Source organism: Puma concolor, chromosome A1 (genome assembly GCF_028749965.1).
Source record: "Puma concolor isolate L17-30 chromosome A1, mPumCon1.1.hap2, whole genome shotgun sequence".
Lineage (NCBI taxonomy): Eukaryota > Metazoa > Chordata > Mammalia > Carnivora > Felidae > Puma > Puma concolor.
This window is the reverse complement of record NC_141667.1, coordinates 136,325,997-136,349,777: the sequence shown is the minus strand read 5'-3', so window position 1 is coordinate 136,349,777 and position 23,781 is coordinate 136,325,997. Positions and strand designations below refer to the sequence as shown.

At 41.5% G+C, this 23,781-nt stretch overlaps 1 protein-coding gene and 1 long non-coding RNA gene across 5 annotated transcripts in view; one reads left to right on the top strand and one right to left on the bottom strand.

Annotated features, from left to right (window-relative positions):
• Window positions 1-7,924, top strand: part of LOC147584497 (uncharacterized) — a 112,375-nt gene extending 104,451 nt beyond the window's left edge. For 2 of the 4 annotated variants that reach the window (XR_015250469.1, XR_015250467.1), the window contains one exon: window positions 4,870-7,924. This is a non-coding gene — a long non-coding RNA (uncharacterized LOC147584497). The remainder of the gene's footprint in view (window positions 1-4,869) is intronic. The other 2 variants (XR_015250470.1, XR_015250468.1) reach the window with 2 other exon arrangements.
• Window positions 1-23,781, bottom strand: part of MARCHF3 (membrane associated ring-CH-type finger 3) — a 149,770-nt gene that overhangs the window by 79,485 nt on the left and 46,504 nt on the right. The gene's annotated exons all lie outside the window — the stretch shown is intronic.

The window sequence follows — 23,781 nt, the reverse complement described above, 5'->3', positions numbered from 1 at the left end:
ATGATATTATCTGTGGGCTTTTCATAAATGGCTTTTATGATGTTTAAGTATGTTCCTTCTATCCCGACTTTCTCAAGGGTTTTTATTAAGAAAGGATGCTGAATTTTGTCATATGCCTTTTCTGCATCAATTGACAGGATCATATGGTTCTTTTCTCTTATTAATGTGATGTATCACATTGATTGATTTGCAAATGTTGAAACACCCCTGCAGCCCAGGAATGAATCCCACTTGATCATGGTGAATAATTCTTTTTATATGCTGTTGAATTCAATTTGCTAGTATCTTATTGAGAATTTTTGCATCCATATGCATTAGGGATATTGCCTGTAATTCTCTTTTTTTGCTGGGTCTCTGTCTGGTTTAGGAATCAAAGTAATGCTGGCTTCATAGAATGAGTCTGGAAGTTTTCCTTCCCTTTCTATTTTTTGGAACAGCTTGAGAAGGGTAGGTATTATCTCTGCTTTAAATGTCTGGTGGAATTCCCCAGGGAATTCATCTGGTCCTGGACTCTTATTTGTTGGGAGATTTTTGGTAACTGATTCAATTCCTTTGCTGGTTATGAGTCTGTTCAAGTTTTCTATTTCTTCCTGTTTGAGTTTTGGAAGTGTGTGGAATTCGTCCATTTCTTCCAGGTTGTCCAGTTTGTTGGCATATAATTTTTCATAGTATTCCCTGATAATTGCTTGTATTTCTGAGGGATTGGTTGTAATAATTCCATTTTCATTCATGATTTTACCTATTTAGGTCATCTCCCTTTTCTTTTTGAGAAGCCTGGCTAGGGGTTTATCAATTTTGTTTATTTTTTCAAAAAACCAACTCTTGGTTTCATTGATCTGCTCTACAGTTTTTTTAGATTCTATATTGTTTATTTCTGCTCTGATCTTTATTATTTCTCTTCTTCTGCTGGGTGTGGGGTTTCTTTGCTGTTCTGCTTCTATTTCCTTTAGGTGTGCTATTAGATTTTGTATTTGGGATTTTTCTTGTTTCCTGAGATAAGCTTGGATTGCAATGTATTTTCCTCTCAGGACTGCCTTTGCTGCATCCTAAAACATTTGGATTGTTGTATTTTCATCTTCATTTGTTTCCATATATTTTTAAATTTCTTCTCTAATTGCCTGGTTGACCCATTCATTCTTTAGTAGGGAAGAATAAATATTGTTAAAATGTCAATACTACCCAAAGCTATCTATACATTCAATGCAATCCCATTCAAAATTGCACCAGCATTCTTCTCAAAGCTAGAACAAGCAATCCTAAAATTTGTATGGAACTGCAAAAGACCCCGAATAGCCAAAGTAATTTTGAAGAAGACCACCAAAGTGGGAGGCATCACAATCCCACACTTTAGTCTCTACTACAAAGTTGTAATCATCAAGACAGCATAGTATTGGCACAAAAACAGACACATAGACCAATGGAATAGAATAGAAACCCCAGAATTAGGCCCATAAAAGTATGGCCAACTATCTTTGACAAAGCAGGAAAGAATATCCAATGGAAAACAGTCTCTTTAACAAATGGTGCTGGGAGAACTGGACAGCAACATGCAGAAGAATGAAACTAGACCACTTTCTTACACCATTCACAAAAATAAACTCAAAATGGATGAAGGACCTGAATGTGAGACACGAAACCATCAAAACCCTAGCGGAGAAAGCAGGAAAAAACCTCTCTGACCTCAGCCACAGCAATTTCTTACTTGACACATCCCCAAAGGCAATTAAAAGCAAAGGAATTAGGGGCGCCTGGGTGGCGCAGTCGGTTAAGCGTCCGACTTCAGCCAGGTCACGATCTCGCGGTCCGTGAGTTTGAGCTCCGTGTCAGGCTCTGGGCTGATGGCTTGGAGCCTGGAGCCTGTTTCCAATTCTGTGTCTGCCTCTCTCTCTGCCCCTCCCCCGTTCATGCTCTGTCTCTCTCTGTCCCAAAAATAAAAAAATAAAAAAACGTTGAAAAAAATAAAAGCAAAGGAATTAAAAGCAAAAATGAACTATTGGGACCTCATGAAGATAAAAAGCTTCTGCATTGCAAAGGAAACAATCAACAAAACTAAAAGGCAACCAATGGAATGGGAAAAGATATTTGCAAATGACATAGCAGACAAAGGGCTTGTGTCCAAAATCTGTAAAGAACTCACCAAATTCCATACCCGAAAAACAATCCAGTGAAGAAATGGGCAGAAAACATGAATAGACACTTCTCTAAAGAAGACATATGGATGGCCAACAGGCACATGAAAAGATGCTTAACGTCCCTTGTCATCAGGGAAATACAAATCAAAACCACACTCAGGTATTACCTCACGCCAGTCAGAGTGGCCAAAATTAACAAATCAGGAGACTATAGATGTTGGTGAGGATGTGGAGAAACGGGAACCCTCTTGCACTGTTGGTGGGAATGCAAACTGGTGCAGCCACTCTGGAAAACAGTGTGGAGGTTCCTCAAAACATTAAAAATAGACCTACCCTATGACCCAGCAATAGCACTGCTAGGAATTTACCCAAGGGATACAGGAGTGCTGATGCATAGGGGCACTTGTACCCCAATGTTGATAACAGCACTTTCAACAATAGCCAAATTATGGAAAGAGCCTAAATGTCCATCAGCTGATGAATGGATAAAGAAATTGTGGTTTATATACACAATGGAATACTACATGGCAATGAGAAAGAATGAAATATGGCCTTTTGTAGCAACGTGGATGGAACTGGAGAGTGTGATGCTAAGTGAAATAAGTCATACAGAGAAAGACAGATACCATATGTTTTCACTCCTATGTGGATCCTGAGAAACTTAACAGACGACCATGGGGGAGGGGAAGGGAAAAAAAAAAAGGTTAGGGAGGCAGTCAAAACATAACAGACTCTTAAAAACTGAGAATAAACTGAGGGTTGATGGGGGGTGGGAGGGAGGGGAGGGTGGGTGAGGGGTATTGAGGAGGGCACTTGTTGGGATGAGCACTGGGTGTTGTATGGAAATCAATCTGACAATAAATTTCATATTTAAATAAATAAATTTAATTAATTAAAAAAAAAAAACCTGATCATGTGTTTCTTGGCCATAGTGTTTTGTCTTTCTGATTTGTTTACTCATGTTCCCCCAATCTTTGATTTTGTTTTTGCCTTTCTCTTAGTGAATTCTCTATATATCTTCAAAATATTAACTCTTTGTTATTTGTATTTAAATTAAAAAAAAAAAATCCCGGGATGCCTGGTGGCTCAGTCAGTTAAGAGTTCAACTCTTGATTTTGGCTCAGGTCATGATCTTACTGTTGTGAGATCGAGCCCTGTGTCAGGCTCCACATTGGGCATGGAGCCTACTTAAGATTCTCTCTCTCTCCCTCTCCTTCTTCCTCTTCCCTGCTTGTGCACGCTCTCTTTCTTAAAAAAAAAAAAAAAAAAAAAAAAAAAAATCCTATCATTTGTCTTCTAGTTTTGTTTATAGTCTGTTTGACAAAAATTTTTAGATATTCTTCTCTGTGATATCCTTTATTATTCCTCTACTGAGAAAAATCTTCATTCCAAGAGCAGATTAAAATTTATCCTAGATTTTTTCTTTAAGTAGACTACACGTCCAGCATAGAGCCCAACAACAGGCTTGTGCTCATGACCCCGAGATCAAGACCTGAGCTGAGATCAAGAGTCAGATGCTCAACAGACTTAGCCACTCAAGTGCCCCTCATTGTAGATTTTCGGTGACTTTTATAATTTCATGAATTCTTCAATACATTTAAATTTTATTTTGGTGTATGGTATGATGTCAAAAGCCAGCTTTCATTTTCTCCAAATCGTTTATCAACTGGTTCAATCTTATTTATTGGTAACTTCTTCATGTGTATGCCACTGTTCTCAACAGTAAATCCCTATTCATCGTAGAATCTCTCCCTAGGCAATGCTTCATTAATCTATATTTGGAAAACATCACATTTCAAAGTTATGATAGCTTTATAATTCATTTCAGTAACTGTTAGACAAAGATCTCTTGTCTCCCACATTTTGTTGATCATTTTTTTTTAATTTTAAAAATTTTTTTTCCAATATATGAAATCTATTGTCAAATTGGTTTCCATACAACACCCAGTGCTCATCCCAAAAGGTGCCCTCCTCAATACCCATCACCCACCCTCCCTCCCTCCCACCCCCCCATCTTGTTGATCATTTCGATTTATTCTTCCTGGGTTATTGTTGTTTTCTTGTTTTCCCTTTGTTTTTTGTTTTTTTCTTAACCTTGAGTCACCATTTTAAAGTTGAGATTTTCTTTTTTTTTTTTAATTTTTTTTTTCAACGTTTTTATTTATTTTTGGGACAGAGAGAGACAGAGCATGAACGGGGGAGGGGCAGAGAGAGAGGGAGACACAGAATCGGAAACAGGCTCCAGGCTCCGAGCCACCAGCCCAGAGCCCGACGCGGGGCTCGAACTCACGGACCGCGAGATCGTGACCTGGCTGAAGTCGGACGCTTAACCGACTGCGCCACCCAGGCGCCCCATAAAGTTGAGATTTTCTTAAAAATGTGTTTCACCTGAAGAATAACATAGAAAAGAACTACATTTTGAAAATATTTAGTCTTCCTATCTAGCTACATAGCCTTTATTAGAGTTTGCTTTTATTTCTCTCAGCAAATAGTTCAGTTTTCCAAGTACTCATTTATTATTATTGAATATTTTACATCTTAGTAAATGGGATCTTTTCCATTATATTTTACACACACTTATTGCTCATTGACAGAAAAGCTATTGATTTTGGTTTATTGTGTAGATAGGGGTTTTTTTTAATTAAATTTTTATTCATTATATTTTGATTGATTCTCTTGTTTTTAGGTAAACAGAAACATCACCTATAAATGATGATCTTTTTCCTTCTTTCCACAGATTTCTGTTTCCTGGATGGGCTGTGGCTCCCAGCAGAATACTGAGTGATCACTTTGTGAAGGGAGTCTTGGTCCTGATCCTCATGAGGTATTAGTTTATTGTCCTTACCAGTTTACTAGTTAGTGTGCTCTGAGCTGTTATTCTGGTCTCAATGTTCTTGATCATATTAAGATACATGTTAGTTTCAGAAATGGTCTTGTGTACTTATCCTGAATTTTCAGCTTTTTTTTTTTTAAAGTTCAATTTTTTTTTAAATTTCTAAAAGCCCGTTGCTTTTGTATTCTGTATTTTTTTTCGTTTTTCGTGATCAAATTCTTCATATTCCATTTATTCTATGTCCCTAGTCTCTTCTGATTTACTCTATTTATTACTACTTTTAAAATAATTTATCTTTGAATCCAAAAAGTGTCTCATGACTGGATGGTACAGACAAGGAGAGGAAAGATCAAGGGTACCAAATAATCTTCAGGGTAAAACATCAAATGTGACAGATTTTTTAAAAATGCCACTTGTTCACTTGAAAAGAAATTGATTGATGACTGGCACACAGAGGAGAAAAGCTGGTAACTACCACTTTGGCTGACTTTTATATGCAAGATACAATTAAATTAAAGAGAAATGATCACAAAAGCCCACCACACACACACACACACACACACACACACACACACACACACACACAATAATGGAGTTATTTCAAAAAGACAGAGGATCAAAGTGTAAGAGCTCCACTGACTACAGGTGGAAAATAAAAAAAAAGTAGTATTGCACTATGAGCCCAAGTACGAAATCGGAGTCCATACTTCTACAAATAAGTGACTGAATAAATAAATCAAGGGAGGGGGAGGGAGAAGAGACCAATCTCCTGTGCAGAAGAAATCTGATTAAGTTATGTACATGCTCAGACTCAAGGAGGTGGAACATAACTCCCCGTTCCTCAAGTGTCGCTGGGCATGGTGACTTCGTTCCAGAGGATGCTGTATGGAAGAGAGGGAAGAAGAGCAACTTCACAGTGGAGAAACCTGGTAGACACCATCACCTCAGTCAGGTGATCACGGTCAACATCAAGCCGGAAAAGTCATGTTGATAACATGTGCCCTTCATGTGTGATGACACTGGCCCTTGACTTGCATTGTCTTCCTCTCCCAAACTCAGAACCCTAGATGCATCCTCATGGAGGGACATTCTACAAAATACTGACTTGTGGTTGTCAAAGTCACGGCATACGTGTGAGGAACTGTCACAACCAAGAGGAGCCTAAGGAGACATGCCAACTGACTGTCGGAACACAAAAAGCATATTACGTAAAATTCCATAAAAACTAAGGAAATGTGAATGAAGCATAATCTTGAGTTACTAAGAATGCATCAATATTGGTTCATTAGTTGTAACAAAGATACTATACTAATTTAAGGTGTTAGTGATAGAGGAAACTGGGTGGGAGGTATATGAGAACTTTTTTTTTTTTTTTCCTATCTGCAGTTTTTCTGTAAATACAAAACTGTTCTAAAAAATAAAGTTTATTTACTTATTAAAATTTTTTTAACATTTACTTATTATTGAGAGACAGAGCTTGAACAGGGGAGGGGGCAGAGAGAGAGGGAGACACAGAATCGGAAGCAGGCTCCAGGCTCTGAGCCGTCAGCACAGAGCCCGACCCTGTGCTCGAACTCACAAACTGCAAGATCATGACCTGAGCCGAAGTCGGCTGCTTAACTGACTGAGCCACCCAGGGGCCCCAATAAAGTTGATTTAAGAAATAATCACACCTTAATTCCTTGGTGTTCTTAAAGCTGCGATTACCACACACCATGGTGGAACACAACTGTAACTCATGAACGGCTAGCCCTGGTTGGCATTCCAACCAGCATCGCATCTGGGACTGATTACCAATGTACCTTTGTCTCCTAGATGATTGCTTGGTTATAGTTCTATAGAGGGTACTCAGTTAAATTCTAAAAGCTCCTCTGAGAAAACAGCAAGAACAAATGGACATAATTTGCAGTCAGAAGGGGTTGAGTTAGAGTTCTGGTGTGCTGTGAAGTCAAGCTATGTGATGTTCCTAGCTAGGTATCTTTTAAAGGGTGAGTTGACCATAGGTCAGTTTGGGTAGCCTGGCTTTAGCACGTCTTCGAGTAAATCAGGCAAGAAAATGAACTGTCGGGTGCCTGGGTGGTTCTCTTGGTTAAGCATCTGACTCTTGATTTTGGCTCAGGTCATGATCTCACAGTGGGATCATGTGGCATCCAGACTCGCGTCGGGCTCTGCCCTGATAGCGTGGAGCCTGCTTGGGATTCTCTCTCTCTCTCTCTCTCTCTCTCTCTCTCTCTTTCTCTCTCTCTCTCTCTCTCTCTCTGTCTGCCCCTCCCCCACTTGTGTGCACATGCACTCTCTCCCTTAAAATAAATAAACAGAAAAAACGAATTGGTACAGTTTCCAGGAGGCCCTAAGAGTTTTTGTATCTTAAGCCGAAAATTGCCATAAACTAAAAGTTGGTCTAAGTGGTTCCCATCACATAGAAATTGTTCTTCAAATTGTCTCCAGTCTCTGCCATTCTCTCCATCAACCCATGATTTATTAATTTTGTTTCAGAGACTTGAGTTCAGGCTGCATAAATCATGAATAAAGATTAGTTTAACAGTCACAATGCCCCCTGGGACAATGTTTCAAGTGAAGAAAACTCAAAATTGTCGCAGTGTGAAAATAATATGACAGTTGTATCAATATTTGCAAACTGAAGCGATATTCAGTACCCTTACAGAGGCGGGGAATAAATTCTATTCCTTCTCATTTTATGCAAACTCCAGAACTTTCCTTTTTAATTTTTTATCAATATTTTCCCCTTTGAGAATGTTTTGACAACAAGTCTCAGTTCACCCTGATCTGCCTCCACCTGTTAAGCAAATCAGACACTGACCTCTTGCTACTGCCTTGATGACTTAAATACTTTAGAGAAACAATATATTACCTGGCTCCCAAGCCATTCACAGTAATGACAGTTTGCCATCTTTATGCATTCAAAAACGAGAGAACTGTTAGTGTGGCAAATACCATGGTTTTAATATTCACAAGTGTATCACCTTGTTTCCACTGGCTTATTCTACTTGGCTTTTTAACCTTCATGAAACTCTAGTTGTTCATGTACTTAGATATGTAACTGTGATTCAGAAAAAATGACCAGGTAATAAATACTCTGGTTAGAAGCTAAATACTCACTGGAATGAGTTAAAAGTGGCTAGTGTTAAGGAGAAATGAGTCATTATTCAGGCAACTTAATTTTCTCTGACTTATATTATTCTCAGGTAGCCGATGGTGTGGTGAGGACCGACAATAAGATCACAGGGTAGAGGCTATCCTAGCTATGACTTAGAAGATCACACGACAGTAAGATCACATAGCTATTCTAGCGATGACTTCATACAGTTAATGGAATCTCTTGCTTTAAACATTTATTCCAAATGTCTGAATCCTGGGTGTGCTAGATGAAGAAAAGAGAGGAATAGAGTACGTACAAGGGAGCAAACCACAGTCTGTTAGACGAACTTCTCTCTCCACTTCCCGAATGATAGATATTTTGATGGAGAGCTTTCAACACGCTCTCTCGGTCAGCAATGAGGGGCATTGATTTATATACAGGCAGGGTTTGCACAGAGGGCTGTCAAAATAAAACTGTAGCGAATCATTAGAAGGCTGAATTCAATATGTTAAATCCCTAATCAGAGAGGCCAAAACCCAGACTCCGACATCTGTCTCGGGGAAGGGACCACCACGAGGCTGATGAAAGAGGGTTCGTGGAAAGGTCAGGAAAAAAATGCCAACAGTTACACTTACTATTATAAAAGAGTGTAGCACTGTTTGTGGTAAGCAATACAATTTGTTCCCTTTTTGTCCTATGTTGTCCCCTATTCATTTGAATAACTATGTTATCAAATCAATTTCATTAGCTAGTATGGGGGAATGAACAAAACCTGATTAAAATTCAAATTATAATCCCATCATGATGTAGTCTGCCCTGGTATTCTCCGAATCTAATAAGAAATTATGCCTCATCAAACATACATAATTTGGCTTGAAGTGGTATTAGTGGGAGGCCAAATTTATAGTCACAATAAAGTTGTCCGTGCTGGATATTTTCATTTCATAGCGCAAGATGCATTGGGTAACCTAGGTCCCCAGGCAATCATCTCATCATTCGGCCTCACTCTGGGTGGAGCTTGTTTATATCCTATAATTACACCATTAACAGCCACTGCTAAATATAAACACAAGGATGGATATGAATGATTGCTTCAGAACTGTGGTGGTGTCACCACACAATTACATTGACAGCCTCACTAGTGACAGCCCTGGAACTACCACGGTTACTCCTCCGCAGTGTAAACAAACAGCCATCTGAACACTTAACAGGAATACGCACTGTCTTTCTTTGTCCAATGAAACAGAGGTGCCAGCATCACATGAAGAAGTGAGGACGGGTCTATGCCGTGAGCCTAGTAGTTCTGCTACACATGTTAAGAGCCCAGGGGTGGAAGGGGTGCCTGGGTGACTCAGACGGTTAAGCGAGCATCTCTTGGTTTTGGCTCAAGTCATGACCTCACCACCGTGAGATGGAGCCCCATGTCGGGCTCAGTATGGAGCGCAGGGACTGCTTGGGATTCTCTCTCTCTGCCCCTCCCCTGCTCATTCTCTCGTCCTCTGTCTTTCAAAATGGATAAACTTAAAAAAAAGAAAAAAGAAAAACAAAAGGACCCAGGGGTGGAGGTTCTGGACACACCGCCAACATCTTAAGGATTCATGTCACAGGAGCCTCGCCATATGCATCTGCTGGTTGGTTCTGAAATCCACTTAACTGGCTGTGTCCCTGGGGGTTAGTCATTTCACTTCCACGGACCTTAACTTCTTCATGTGACAAAGGAGAGTATCAGGGCCATGTGTTTACGTACATATAAGATAACTCCATGCTTTCAGTAACAGCAACAAGAAAACTAAATATGAACTTGTGATTCTGTAATTTATTACTGAATCCATTTTGTTGTTATTTTTTTTTTAATAACAAAAGATTTCCTTTCTGTCCATGTGACTGTGGGCAGGTTTGTTGTTCTCTGAGCTTTAATTTTCTTATATATAAATTAAGATAATCACAGCACCTATCATGGTTTATAGACTATTGTGAGCATTACCCAGAAAATGTATGCAACATTTAGTCCAGTGCGTGGCACAGAGTAGGGACCTGATAGACAGGTTTTCATCTGTTTCCTAGCCTTTTTTGTTTTGATTATAAACAAGTGAGCAAAGATTGAATAGATTCATGATTGTCTACTTACAAGGGAAAGTATTTTTATGACCCGTTAGAAGTTTTTGTATGAATTCGTTGTCTAGAGAAGCAACATCTGAATTTGGGAAATACTTCAACAGAAATAAGTGATCCTAAAACAATGTATTTGTCCTTTAAAAAATAAACTAGGGTAATACATCGCCCTTGGTATTTTTGTCGCATGAAGCAAGACAGTATCAGGTGCAATACCCATAAAAACCAAAATAGAAGATTTGTTGTTTTTTTTTTAATTTTTTTTCAACGTTTTTTATTTATTTTTGGGACAGAGAGAGACAGAGCATGAACGGGGGAGGGGCAGAGAGAGAGGGAGACACAGAATCGGAAACAGGCTCCAGGCTCTGAGCCATCAGCCCAGAGCCCGACGCGGGGCTCGAACCCACAGACCGCGAGATCGTTACCTGGCTGAAGTCGGACGCTTAACCGACTGCGCCACCCAGGCGCCCCCAAAATAGAAGATTTGACCAATCTTAGGTAACTTGTCAAAGTTACCGGGTAGGGGAAAAAAAAAAAACCCTTAGGATGTTACTGCTAATTATTGGGGGGCGGGGAAGGGAAATGCTGCCTTAAAAAGAAAATTAAAAAGCAAGCGAAGTACCTGCATTTTCTGCTTGAGTAAATGGCATAAAAGATGTTTGCTACAGAGATTTATTTATTAGTTTGAACTAACAGAAGATCAGTTTGATCTAAGACACTGAAAATTTTTAGAACTGGAAGCTGACAGAAATTTAAGCTTAGTTTTTAAATTGGTGAATCTTTCAAGAAACAAAAAATCTAGGGAGTTTTTTCAGCAGTTGAAGAAAAGCAAGCGGAGAATCAATTCTTCCATCGTCTTCCGTTAGGAAAGCCAAAGGAAAATGGGCTAGGATGTCAAAATGTCAAGGATACTCATTTTAAACTCCTGAAGTTCGTCAAACTAATTCACCAATATTTTCTGGCATTCTCTCTCCTGTGTGTAACAGAAAACTGGCCTAAGGGGCGGCATCAGAGGGCTAAAGCGCCTCTCTAAAGAGCACTCCTACCTAGGGGCTTATTTTCAATATTTAATACAACACTGGACTGTCTCACACCTTCACCCATTCTGGCTGAGGGCGCTCGCTCCGTCAGTGAACTAGCTGCTTGGGCCAAGTGTCACAGATGTCAGCCGGTCCTTCAGTTGATACCTTAGAGGGTATCTGACAGAAGGATCTGGAACTATGGTTCGTTCGCATGACTTCACCCAGATTCTGCCAGACCGTAACCTCTGCCCTCCTCCCCACTTCCCCGCTGCTGTGTCTCACCCGTCCTTGGCCTGAGGTGGAACTAACACCGTAGGGTTAAGGGTGCAACACAGAGAAGATGACAAGATCCGCCCCAGTGCAGTGTTCCGGTCAGCAGATTTACCAATTTAAAAACATAATGCTGGTTAATCCGAGTTTCCCTGGTCGCTCTCCTTCCTACACATACCTAAACACATTCCATTTCCTAATTAACTTACTAACTGGTATGGTTTATTCCCCTCCTGACAGACTGCAATTTCTCCAGAGTTAGGAGCTAGGGCAGATGCAATACTGGCTATTGCATAAAGGCTAAGTGCAGGTGCAAAAAGAAACATTTACCAAATGGTTTCTAAATTGAGAGCCCGAATCTGGAGGGTTTCTCTCTTCCTAACGGTCCACGTCTTTGGAGAATTAAGCTTGAAGAATGATTTTCTGGAATTTTAAGATGTGCATCTAGTGAGCTTTCTCCTATGGTCCTGTTATGGTTGTTGGAGGCTGGGGTCCAGAGAGCCGGTGCCTCTTAATCCCTCAGCCCACCTTTTGGGATGAGCACTGGGTGTTGTATGGAAACCAGTTTGACAATAAATTTCATATATTTAAAAAAAAAAAAAATCCCTCAGCCCATGGGTCTGGTACATCTCCTGAGCATGTGGGATGTTGAGTTCTGAAAGGAAGCGGGAGGTTTCAGTGCCAGATCAGTAGAAACAGCTGAGGCAGAGGGCAGCATGGTGAGTCCAGGCTTCTGAGCAGGTGAGCCAGACTGGCACGAGGTGAGAGAAGGGTCACATCCCCCGCCCCCCCACCTCCCGCAGCCAGCCCCAGCAGGAGCAGAGGATGGGGAGGGAATGACCTTGTGGAGGATGGGGCTTATTGGCAGCTAATGGAACGGGGCTCTCCCTGACTTCCAAGGAGAGAGAGGCAGCAGGCTTCCTAGACAAAGCAAGGAGAGGGGATTTATCTTCCAGAACTCGAGCTGCATTTCCTATGATGACTTTTTCCTTCACTCACATTGGAACGTGTCTTTTTTAAAGCTTCCATTTCTTAAGCAATAAATATGAACTAGGAGCATTGCCAAGGGCTTTACCTACATGAGATCATTGTCCCCAGAACAATTATATGAGATAAGGATATTTATAACGCCCATCTCCCAGATTGCAGATGAGGGATCCAGAGCTCTCTGTGTGTTAAAGAACAGGCCCATGGAAAGAATTCACCATGTTCACACTGGTCTGACTACCTCTTTAGCTAGGGCTCTTTAACATTAAACTGTACTGCTCCTCTTTTGTGAACTGAGGCACTGACTTCACAGAAAGTCGATTTTGGAAAGGATAAACAACAAAAACTGCCAAGATGTTACACAGTCAAGGATTCATTCACAGCCATTGCCCACTCATTAGAAAGGAACATACATAAATGCTGTTTGGGAAGCCATTTTTAGCTATCACTGGCCAGGAAAAATGTTTTGTGCTTGAGACTTTAGTTTTATTTATTTTTATTTTATTATTATTTTTTAATGTTTGTTTATTTTTGAGAGTGAGACAGAAACAGAGTGCAAGCAAGGGAGGGACAGCAAGAAAGGGAGACACAGAATTGAAAGCAGGTTCCAGGCTCTGAGCCGTCAGCACGGAGCCTGACGTGGGGCTCAAACCCATGAACCGTGAGATCATGACCAGAGCTGAAGTCAGACGCTTAACCAACAGAGCCACCCAGATGCCCTGAAACTTTAGTTTTATTAATGGCATATTAATGATATAGAATGCTGATAATGATATATATAATTAATTTATAGTGTATCATTATTAACGCTGGTTGAAGCCTAAACAGGGTTTGGAACTGTATAGAGAAATGTTACAGAAATACAAGGTGAAACTCCTACAATAGCAGACAAAATAATGAATCAATGCGACATGAAAGTCACCTAGAGAGAGGATTTTATCTCTACTAGTTTGTAAGTCCTGGTAGAGGCTTTCATGGTCACTGTCCTGCATTCCTAGTGGGAGTATAAAATGGTGAAACTACTTGAGAGGTTTGGCAGTTTCTTATTATGTTAAACATATATTTAACACATGGCCCAAGAGAAATGGAAACATACGTCCATAAAAAGACTTGGGCCCTTTCATTCCTAACAGCCCCCAACAGAAAGCAAGAGGTGAATGGATTAGTAACTTTTGGTATATTCATATAAGGAATACTATTCAGTAATAAGATGGAATGAACTACTAATCCCATGCAGCAACATACATGTATGTCATAGCTGTGTTGAAAGAAGCTGGACCCAAGGACATACAGAGTATGAGCCTGTTTGTCTGAAATTCTAGAGGCAAAATTAATCAATAGTGTCAGAAATCACATCACTGGTTGCTTGGGGCAAGGTGGGTACATGGTCGGGCGACTGACCGCAAAGGGGCACATGATTCGAGAGAGGTGGAAATGTTCTGCGTATCGATGGAATGGTAGTTACATGGATGTGCGTACACATTTGTCAAAGGCATTCAGACCACATGCTCAAAATATTTTTTTGCATATGAATTATACCTCAGTAAAGTCGATTAAAAACAGAAAGGCCTACTGGCTTACAAAGGAGTATGCATTAAAAAACCAAAAATCTCTCCCTCTCTGTCGCTCTCCCCTGAAATGTTTTCTGTGTCTCATGCTCATTTCAGGAAGTTTATATCCTGTTATTTTTCCTTAGTTGCAAGACTGATTCTTGTTTGTGAAAGCCAAGTGGAAAAAAAATTAGAAAACTTTAAAATAAAGCTATTAAGGATTTCTAAACTACCTTAGCTGGATAATCAGATTTCCTCAATTGTTGAGGTTTTACTACTTGGAGCATTCTTAAAATGCTATTTTCTAAAACGAGTATTTACCTCCACATGCCTTAAATAACATTTACTGAACACAGTTTAATCCTCTCTGAATGCCTCCAGGTCATCGCTATGAATATCAAAAGTTGTAACATAGCGATGATGTCGGATTGTTATGGCACATATGACTCTGCTTCTGGGCTAAGTGGCCTCAGAATACTTAGGCTTTTTCAGCTGTTATATGTGCATCTTATTCTTGACTGTGTCTTGTTGGGCTGTCAGCAAATATATATATATATATATATATATATATATACATATATATATATATATTTATGTCCTCTCTCTCTCTCTCTCTCTATATATATATATATATATACACATTTTTTTTCCTCCTGTTTGTCTCCCTGTAGAAACTGCTTTTCTCTCAGCCTTCTAAGAGAATCGGACTAACAGAACCATATAGAGAGCAGTGGTCCCCAACCACTGATTGTCCAATCGGCAGTTGACTGGTTTCAAGTAAAGTACCTGGAAACTTGTCAAAACCATAGCAGCCCTGGCCCCGTCCTCGGTGATTCTAATTCAGTGTATATCACACATTATTTTTGATTATGGAAATATGCTTGGCCCCCCGGCCAAATCCACCTTGCTGCCTGTTTTTTAAAAACTGAAACAGAATTTACATACCATAAAATACACCCTTTTAGGTCTACCATTGAGTGGTTTTAGTATTTCACAAAGTTGTGTGGCCATCAGACTTCCCCCAGCCCCCGACAACCACGAATCCACTAGTCACATTTCTGTGTCTTTTGCCTATTCTGGACATTTAACGTAAATGGAATCACACAATATGTGGCTTTTTGTATCTGGCTTCTTTCACTTAATGTTTTCAAGGTTCATCCATGTCACAGCATGTATCAGTATTTCAAACTCCTTTCTAAAGGTAAATAATACCTCATTGTATAAATATACCACATTTTGTTTATCCACTCATTAGTTGATGGACATTTGAGTTGTTTCCACTTTTTGGCTTTAAGGAACAAGGCTGCTGCGAGCATTCATGTACAAGCTTTCATGTCTTCCGTTCTATTGGGTATATACCTAGGAGTGGAATTGCTGGGTCCTATGGTAACTCTGTTTTTAAGTTTTTGAGGGACTGCCAGGCTGTTTTCCCAAGTGGCTGTGCCATTTTATATTCCTACCAGCAACGTGTGAGGGTTCCAATTTCTCCAAATCCTTGTTGACTCTTGGTATCTTCTGTCTTTTTGATTCTAGCTATCTTAGTGTGATGTGCCGTCTCATTGTGTTTTTGACTCCTATTTCCCTAATGATGAATGATGTTGAGCATTTTTTTGTGTATCAGCCATGTGTACATCTTCTTTGGAGAAATGTCTGTTCAAATATTTGATTTTTAAAAGCAGGTTATTTGGGTTTTTTATCGTTGAGTTGTAAGTTGAGTTTTTAAAAATACGTTCTAGATACTAGACCCTCTTCAGATGTATGATTTCCAAGTATTTCCTACTCTTCACTCGCTCTCTTGATAGTGTCCTTTGAAGCACAAAGGTTTTAATTTTTAATTATCTATTTTTTGCTTGATTGCCTGTACTATAGGTGTCATAGCTAAGAAACTGTTGCCTAACCCAAGATCACGAAGATTTACACTTAAGTTTTCTTCTAAGTGTTTTATAGTTTTAGCTCTTACATTTAGGTTAAAAAAAAAAAAAAAGCTTCTCATGTGATTCTGAGGCACAACTAGTTTTAAAGACTGAGAAGATTTTGGCAGCCTCCAAGAATTTCTTTAAAAGGAACACGCTCTGGGGCACCTGGGTGGCTCAGTCAGTTGAGTATCCGACTTGATTTCGGCTCAGGTGATGATCTTGCCGTTCATGGGTTCAAGCCCCTATCAGGCTTGAACTGGTGGTGTGGATCCTGCTTGGGATTCTCTCTCTCTGCCTTGTGCTCTCTCTCTCTCTCTCAAAATAAATAAACTTAAAAAAAAAAGGAACAAGCTTTGGTGTGCAGTTTTCATAATATACATGTTGAATGATAAAAGGTCTTTTCGGTCTACTTTCTGGGTTACAGATGGCTAAGGTGTTCAGAGAGTTGATTCAGGAAGACTGTGTATTACTGTTTAGGTGTATGGTCACCTCTTAGTACCAAACAAACTAAAACAAGTTTAGGAGGAGCTCCTTACACGTTCCAAGTTTAACATACAGACTGTCATCTTAAGTCAGTTTCAACGTATGGTGCCCCATAGTTCTGATCCAGGTATTGGGAAATGTTGTGGAGAAAAGAAAGCAAAAGTCAGCAGCTGGGACCTAGCTAGCTTTCAAAGGACGATGGCACGATTGCCACATTTCTTCCATCTGCAGAAAGAAAGATAAGCAGGTACAACCACAAACCATCAGTTGCCAGTTGACAGTTTGTCCCAGAGACCCTGAGGCCAGTGGCTCTCAAACTCCAGTGAACGTCGTGATCACCAGAAGAGCTTGTAAAAACCCAGATTCCTGCGCCCCACTCCCAGAAATGCTGGGACCCTGATTTTGCCTTTTTGATATGCTAGCAGATTAGGTTAATGATGATGGCCCTAGGATTCCACTTTGAGGATAAATGGGTGGTCCATCCTGCCCTGTTGCTTCCAGAACATTGATCAAGCAAGCATTAAGCCAGAAGACTCATCTGGGGCTCCTCCTTGGTCGTGAACATGCTAAAAGTATATACCAAGGAAGTTATGAAGCCATAAATTATTTTAAAATCTTCATCACTGACAGTCTGATTTCAGGTTCCAAGGGTACGGTTATTTTTCCAAATGCCATTTGGTCACTTGGAAGAGTTTCCGGATTTCGATAAAAATAGCAGGGATCATCTAAATTGCATTGTTTCTCTTACATTTTTTTTTTTTATATTTGCTCTTACTCCATGCATGGAGACATCGACAGTGGTTAGGAATGCTATTCAGGAACATCTCCTGTGTTTGTGATAATGGATTTGACCTGTGGCCAAATGGTACTCATGAGAGATGTGGTTGTGACTTTGACAGATTGAGCCAAAGTTATATTCTGATGAACTGCAAAGGAATTTTATCAGTCCCAGGATGTCGGCCAGCTGAATTTGACAAAGGAGTGACTTTCCAAAATGTCCTGAGCAATTCATGTTTATTCCATCACCTCTATTTCCAGCGTTGTCAAAGGTCAGCTAAAAACTTCATTTTCCTAGTTTCTGCCATTTTCAGGACCACAAGTTTAAACCTGAGAACCAAATGTTAAGCTGTGTTCCTGCCTCTTACAAATCAGCAAGAACAGAGCTCAGCAAGCAGAGGGGAGTTTACAATTTTGCTGATGCCATAGAGACAGAATGAGACCTCAGCTTGTTTGGCTAGTCAGTAGAGAAGATAAGTAGAAAATGTCTCTGTGGGTAAATCTCAGAGATTCAGGGACAGAGAGAAATCTGTCAGGCCAGCCGCAAGAATATGTTTTGCATTTAGGTCCTTAAAACAGTACTAGAAGTCAGCTAATTATTTTTTGAGACAAGTGGAACGTTTGCTTTGAGAAGAGCCAAAAGTGCTGTGCCAACCCAGTCAGTCTGCAGCATCCCTGCAGCTGGCTCGGTGGGGCTCTGCTCTACTGTCGTTTGCAAACTCCCAAGCCCTCTGTCTCCCAGACCACCCACAGGAGGGATCTGGTATCCAGCCCTTACCATGCTCCAAGGAGCAAGTACACGTTTTCTTTTAAACAGACTGCAAACCAACCCAAAGAAAAGTTATCTTAGTATCCCTATGTCCACAGGAGGAAATGTGTACGTAGCATTTTAATCCCAGTGAGTGATATTAGTCACTAGGCTTCTTGGGAGTTCGACTCTGTTATCCCTCCCCCACTTTTCTAAATTATAATGTCAATAACTGCATTTGCACAAAAATCGCCCTAACTGGGTAGCTACTTCATTAAATTATCACATGATTCCTATTTTATAGGTACAAAATACTTGATCTCAGTGAACTGGCGACTTTAGAAACTTAGGAGGCAAATTAGAGCAATTACTAATAAATTATACGTGTGGTAACTAACAATTTGTCTATCACCTAGAAATATGAGGAAAAAATGCCAGACTTCTTGTTCCTGCACAGCTCTTTTCATTTTTCCCTTTCCAATACCAAAAGCTTGCATTATCCACACCGGTTCCGCCAAGATTGCTGTTGCTTTCCAGAGTCCAACGTTCATAACACAAAGTTAGGAACACAACGGTGGGATCTGCAGTCTGTTTGGGGTGGAGGGTGTGACTGCTTCAAATTAAAAACAAAAAAATAAAGGGGAAAAAAAAACCCACCCTAAGCCAAGAACTGAGTTTCACATCAGCTTTCCCTAAGTAAGTTCGCAGAGGAAATAATGGCCAGGAGGCAGGGGCAAAAATTCTCCTCGCTCATGATCACCATTCACCATCGCTACTATGTGGTGTTTCTGGGAGAGGCAGTTTGATGGCATTAGAGGAAGTTCTGTGTTATAAATCATCTGTAGTTCTGGGGGAGGAGGTGCGATTAGGTCAATTAACAAGATGATATCTTTCTCTTCTTTCGTGCTTGTCTCATCCAGCCCTCGGGTGTGCTGTTCCACATGAAAGGCATTGATGTCATTCATTAATTGTAGGTCAGGTTCCCTATCAGCATCTTCCTCCCACCTGGTACAGCCTTACCATCATCCACTCACATCCCCAGCCGGTTTCATCTTCTTTTTTTCTTTTTAAGTTTATTTCTTTTGAGAGAGAGAGAGAGAGAGAGAGTGGGGGAAGAGCAGAGACAGAGGGAGAGAGAGAATCCCCAGCAGTCTCCAAACTGTCAGCATGGAGCCCAACATGTAGCCTGATCTCACGAACCGTGAGATCATGACCTGAGCCCAAACCAAGAGTTGGAATCGCAACCGACTGAGCCACCCAGTCGTCCCTGGTTTCATTTTCTGTGGCTGCTGTAAAAATCCTAAGTGCGGCAAGAGAGGCATTTACAACCGTTTGCTTGAATTTATCCTCACTGGCCTCTTGTACGAATGAGGAGAGAAAAAAAAAAAGTATCCTGATCTTGGGGAAAAGAGGTCCAATGTCTAGGACCTAGATGTTGGGACAAGATGTAAAAAAAAAAAATAATAATAATAATGCTGGAAAAAGACCTGTAAATTTAAAAAGTTTTAGCTACCAATCCCAAATACCCTCCAGCAATGGAGAAAATTTGTTTTCTGCATGATTTATACACTGCATTTCCCCCTTATACCCAGCAAAAATTAGATACTTATTTCTCTACATTTCATGATGTCAGTTTTAAAATATATTCTTTTTACACTGAGTATAAGTATTTGTTTATAATCCATAGTTACACATTTTACTTTAAAATTTCATTATTTTTTCCCCCATACTGTTTCTTTAGTTATTTGTGCCACCTGCCTGGGTACAGGTAGATGTCACCATGTCATCATGTCTCCCTGGAGAGTCACATGGGCAAAAAGCTCCCTTGAGATGTTAGGGAGAGTAAAGAGTAATCACACTCACTGTTTTCTACTAGTACAATGAGCAGAGTTTAACAAGAGCAACCTCCTGGGAATTGCAAACACCTTTCTAAATAACCAGGGATGATGTGCTTTCACAACCTGACCTGCATAGTTCTGCAGGGGAGGGGGCAGGGGCGTGGGGCGGGGTGGGGGGGCGGGTGGTGACTGCCCTGTGCCCACAGACTTGTGTGTTGGGTCACACTAACTGGGGGAGTCAACACATCCTGCAGCAGCCTGTCATCTGTGGGGGCCTGAGCAGGTGCAGCCCTGTGGAATCCCACTCCTCTGGGGCTCGTGCCAGGCGAAGCAAGCGAGAGGCAGCACCGCTTTCACCTGCAGGGGATGCGCATGCAAAGCTGGCGGCCCGTAGGTCCTGCCCGTCCTGATTCCAGCAGAGACTCAGCCTCTCACCCCCCCTCAGACACTCAGCTAGACAATCCCAGGAGCTCGGAAGGCAGCACAGGGAGTTGGGGGGAAACCGTCCTTAACTCTCACACCCCGTTTGCCTAAAATGCATCGTGATGACCCCACTCAGTTCAGCAGTGCTAGAAATAAAAATGTTCGAGTGTGGGGCACCTGGGTGGCCCAGTCAGTTAAGCGTCCGACTTGGGCTCAGGTCACGATCTCACAGGTAGAAGGCTGGTGAGCTCCAGTCCCGCATCCGCCTCTGTGCTGACCCCCCCCCCCAGCCTTCTTCGGATTCTCTCTCTCTGCCCCTCCCCCACTTGCACTCTCTCTCCCCAAAACAACATTGAAAGCAATGTTTGTGAATTATTGTTTCTGCAACTATAAAGTAGTAAATTCTGTCTATTGGAATATACGTCACACCGTTTTGTAGTTCCTCACTATATAGAACTGCCCAAGGCGATGGCCGGCAACATTATCTAAAAACCTTCATTATAATCTAGGGGCAGAAGAATGCCTCATACTACAAAGCAAACTTTTTTAAGGTGGGGGACCCTCCTCCCAAGAGGGTCTGATTGCTGACGACGATGGTCCAGGCCCTTGGCTCCCAGCTTCCTCTGTCAAGGCTACGCCTAGCTGAGGGGAAAAAAGTCTGAAGTCACCACCCAAGGAGGTATAAGCCTCACCAGTCTTTTTGGCTAAAAGAGCATCTTGATTTTCTCCACATTTTGGCTTTGTTGTTCTTTGGATAATCAGAGGAGGAGGGAAACATAAGCAACCTTTTCATAATACTCTTGCTCTTGTATTTTGTTCAAAACTCACCACGGAAATGATTAAGAGCCTTAACTGGGGGGGTTTTCGCATCAAAATCAAAGGTGGCATATTTCAATATTTCGCATATTGATCAAAGGTGACAACTTTCTAGCCATGTTCATGTGATGAGCTCATTTAAAAATAGATTAGGAGGAGTCCTGACCACAATTTCAGATCACCATATGACACATGGAAATGGTAGCTATTTGAACAGTAAGAAAACAGGTGTTTGTTTTTTTTTCTGTAAACTACACTCGTTTTTATATATTCTGTCACAGTCTGGGCACGACTTTATCCCAATAAGTTCGTTTTTATCAATGATTTAAAAGCCTTAACAAAGGGGAGCCTGGGTGGCTCAGTCCATGAAGCATCTGGCTCTTGATTTTGGCTCAGGTAATGATCTCATGGTTCATGAGACTGAGCCCCGAGTCAGGCTTTGTGCTGACAGTAAGGAGCCTGCTTGGGATTCTCTCTCTTTCCTCTCTCTGCTCCTCCCCGACGCACACTCTCTCTCCCTCAAAATAAGTAAATAAACTTGAAAAAAACTTAGTGACAAGTTAAGTTGCATGTGATACCTGAAGTCATCTGGCTAACACAGTCCTACTGAAATCTTTCAACGTAGAACACAGCAGTCTCATAGTGAAACCTGACTACCACACTTTCGTGTTTTCCCACATGTAAGTTCAAGTTATGTTTTCACTGGTATAATATTCTGGTGAAGTTATACGAGAATCTACAGCTTGGGATCGTATTTCCTCATCAGCCAGACATCCTGGGATGCTCTCATTGCTAGCCTGGAGGTACACAGAACATGGGGATGGGGAAGGCATTCTCCCAGGTCTAGGCAAAGGAAAGTGTTCACAGACCAGTGTGAAGGGCAGGAGGCTTTTAGACAGTGGGTCAGGATCCGCGTGGGTGAAGTTAAAACCCAGAACAGCTGTACTGGCTAAAACTCATGGTTCAAAAGTCAACCTTCACGTGGACGCACTTGAATCAAGGGAATGTAAGGATCATTAAATAAGATCAGTCTTCTCTAAATGGAAGATGTACCTCATTTTCTCTCCATGCCATGTCATGTCCCAACAGGCATGTCCCTATGTGTCTTTTGGTTCCTTTTACTCCCTGGGGAGTGGCCTGCTTTTCTTACGCCTCTTTCTCTCTCTGGTGAATCCCCAGGGTGATGCTCAAAAAAAAAAAAAAAAAAAATCCTTCAATCAGGGGCCCACGGTCTTTTCTGTTTCTTTCTCTTCAAATAACTTTCTCGTACTTTCTTCTCCTTTGTCATCCAGGGAATGACAAAGGAAAACACTACCCCTCTATATTCATGGGGCTGAGACACACGTTAACTCTTTTTTTCTTTCTGCTCACTATACATTGCCGATAGGTCCTTTCCTGGTTACGTCTGGGTGTCCACACCTCAGTGCGGGGTAGCTTGTGGGTAAAATTACCCAGAGCTCAGTGGGGCTTGGGGACAAAACCTTATGTGACTCAGTCCATTTTGTTTTGTATTTTGCCAGCCTCTTCCCTTGGAGACCCACTCCCTTCTCGCTAGTTCGCCCTGCTTTCAAGTCCATGCCCGAGTTCCGTTGTCCCTTAGCTCCTCCACTGCTTGTGGTCCAGCTCGACTCCCTTTGCTTTGGGTCAGAGCTTGTGGAGACATCTGACCCTCTGTCGGGAGATTCAGCCCGCTGGTGGTGATTGCTGCTGGCCGTTTACACAGGTGTCCCCTGGCTCCTCACTCCCTCGGGGCATCCCTGTCCCCCAGCCCTGGGCAGCATGGGGAACACACCCATCCACCCCTTTGCCTGCTCACCCAGCAGGTGCTTGGGAGTGTGCCTGTGTGACAGCTTTCCTGACTGCGCTTACCCTCCACTGGTGCAGATTTACTTCTGGTCTCATCCTCTAAGGCAGGTCCCAGAAGCTTTTTTAAGAGAAAGGAAGGTCTGTGTGTTCGAGTGACGATGCCTACCGTAAACACCCTGTTATCTGGCCATATTTGGAGGCAGGGGTTGGTTTATCAACCGTGACCAGGCTGGCACCCCACCCAACATAATCAGCACGTGTGCATGTAACAGCGGGGCTCTGCTTTGGGTGTGAGAAAAATGGGCAGATACCAGGGTGCTGTGGGGTTCACACGAGGTCACACTGCTGAGGACAGTCTCAGTGTGCAATGTTTCTTGGATAAGGCAGGCCAGCCATGGCTGTTTTTAGTTGTGGATTCTATAATTGATCACTTTCCCCTCTTTGCATTGGCTGCTGGAAAGCTTAGTGCCAAACCTGAAGGATGCCTGGTTTGCATGAATTTGAATGGATTTTTTTTTAAATGTTTATTTATTTTTTGACAGAGAGAGAGACAGAGCATGAGCAGGGGAGGGGCAGCAAGAGAGGGAGACATAGACTCCAAAGCAGGCTCCAGGCTCTGAGCTGTCAGCACAGAGCCCGACGCGGGGCTCAAACTCACTAGCTGTGAGATCATGACCTGGGCCAAAGTTGGATGCTCAACCGGCTGAGCCACGCAGGTGCCCCAATTTGAATGGATGTTTATGAGTGACTTTGAATGAATTTTTACAATACCCTTACTTACTCACAAGTCCATTTTATGTATTTTTTTAATTTTTTTTTTTTTTTTTTTTTTTTTTTTTGAGAGAGAGAGAGAGAGAGCACGGAAACCGGGGAGAGGTGCAGAAGGAGAGATAGAATCTGAAGTAGGCTCCACACTCAGTGCAGAGCCCAGTGCAGGGCTCCATCCCACAGCCCTGGGATCATGACCT